The 2,219-nt window shown below is 41.9% G+C and overlaps 1 non-coding gene across 1 annotated transcript; it reads left to right on the top strand.

Annotated features, from left to right (window-relative positions):
* The first annotated feature begins 1,467 nt into the window (after positions 1 to 1,467).
* On the top strand, positions 1,468 to 1,575 carry LOC148562453 (small nucleolar RNA R71). Its single transcript, XR_015888304.1, has one exon. It is a non-coding gene; the product is annotated as a small nucleolar RNA R71 (small nucleolar RNA).
* Positions 1,576 to 2,219: the final 644 nt, after the last annotated feature.

Below are 2,219 nucleotides of genomic sequence, written 5' to 3'. Positions count from 1 at the left end.
CTCATTCCATTGAAGGACTATTTCACCTCTGTCAACATCAATCACAGCTCTTGCTGTGGCCAGGAAAGGTCTTCCTAGGATGATGGATTCATCCTCTTCCTTTCCAGTATCCAGGACTATGAAATCAGTAGGTATGTAAAGGCCCTCAACCTTTACTAATACATCTTCTACTTGTCCATAAGCCTGTCTTCTTGAGCTGTCTGCCATCTCTAGTGAGATTTTAGCAGCTTGCACCCCATAGATTCCCAGTTTCTCTATTACAGAGAGGGGCATGAGGTTTATTCCTGAACCAAGGTCACACAGAGCCTTAAAGATCATGGTGCTTATGGTACAAGGTATTATGAACTTTCCAGGATCCTGTCGCTTCTGAGGCAATGTCAGTTGATCCAGATCACTTAGTTCATTGATGAACAAGGGAGGTTCAACTTCCCAAGCATCAATGCCAAATAATTTGGCATTCAGCTTCATGATTGCACCAAGAAACTTGGCAGTTTGCTCTTCAGTAACATCCTCATTCTCTTCAGAAGAGGAATACTCATCAGAGCTCATGAAGGGCATAAGGAGGTTCAATGGGATCTCTATGGTCTCTAGATGAGCCTCAGAGTCCTTTGGTTCCCCAGAGGGAAGCTCCTTATTGATCACTGGACGTCCCTGGAGGTCTTCCTCCTTGGGATTCACGTCCTCTCCTCTCCTCACAGGTTCGGCCATGGCACTTATGTCAATGGCCTTGCACTCTCCTTTTGGATTTTCTTCTGTATTGCTTGGGAGAGTACTAGGAGGGATTTCAGTGATCCTTTTACTCAGCTGGCCCACTTGTGCTTCCAGGTTTCTAATGGAAGATCTTGTTTCATTCATGAAACTTACAGTGGCCTTAGATAGATCAGAGACTAGATTTGCTAAATTAGAAGCATTTTGTTCAGAGTTCTCTGTCTGTTGCTGAGTTGATGATGGAAAAGGTTTGCTATTGCTAAACCTGTTTCTTCCACCATTATTAAAGCCTTGTTGAGGCTTTTGATCCTTCCATGAGAAATTTGGATGATTTCTCCATGTTGAGTTATAGGTGTTTCCATACGGTTCACCTAAGTAATTTACCTCTGCTATTGCAGGGTTCTCAGGATCATAAACTTCTTCTTCAGAAGAAGTCTCTTGAGTACTGTTGGATGCAGCTTGCATTCCATGCAGACTCTGTGAGATCATATTGACTTGCTGAGTCAATATTTTATTCTGAGCCAATATGGCATTCAGAGTATCAACCTCAAGAACTCCCTTCTTCATAGGCGTCCCATTATTCACAGGATTCCTTTCAGAAGTGTACATGAACCGGTTATTAGCAACCATGTCAATGAGTTCTTGAGCTTCTGCAGGCGTTTTCTTTAGGTGAATGGATCCACCTGCAGAAGTATCCAGTGACATCTTAGATAACTCAGACAGACCATCATAGAATATATCCAGGATGGTCCATTCTGAAAGCATGTCAGAAGGACACTTTTTGGTCAACTGTTTGTATCTTTCCCAAGCTTCATAAAGAGATTCACCTTCTTTCTGTCTGAAGGTTTGAACATCAGCTCTAAGCTTGCTCAGCTTTTGAGGAGGAAAGTACTTGGCTAAGAAAGCCGTGACCAGCTTATCCCAAGAGTTCAGGCTGTCTTTGGGTTGAGAATCCAACCATAATCTAGCTCTGTCTCTTACAGCAAAAGGGAAAAGCATGAGCCTGTAGACTTCAGGATCTATTCCATTAGTCTTAACAGTATCACATATCTGCAAGAATTCAGTTAAGAACTGAAAAGGATCTTCAGATGGAAGTCCATGAAACTTGCAGTTCTGCTGCATCAGAGAAACTAATTGAGGTTTCAGCTCAAAGTTGTTTGCTCCAATGGCAGGAATGGAGATGCTTCTTCCATGTAAATTGGAATTAGGTGCAATAAAGTCACCAAGCATCTTCCTTACATTATTATTATTTTCGGCTGCCATCTCCTCTGCCTGTTCGAAAATTTCTGAAAGGTTATCTCTGGATTGTTGTATTTTAGCTTCTCTTAATTTTTTTCTTCAGAGTCCTTTCAGGTTCTGGATCTGCTTCCACAAGAATGTTCTTATCCTTGCTCCTGCTCATATGACAAGGAAGAATGGCCAGGAAAATAATGATAATAATAGAGATCCTTTATACCACAGTATATGGATCCCTGTGTGAGTGGAAGAAGAGGGGGAGACAAAGAATGTAA

This window comes from Arachis ipaensis, chromosome B6, assembly GCF_059453495.1.
Source record: "Arachis ipaensis isolate K30076 ecotype BB chromosome B6, ASM5945349v1, whole genome shotgun sequence".
Taxonomy (NCBI): Eukaryota; Viridiplantae; Streptophyta; class Magnoliopsida; order Fabales; family Fabaceae; genus Arachis; species Arachis ipaensis.
This window is presented reverse-complemented; position numbering and strand designations above follow the sequence as displayed.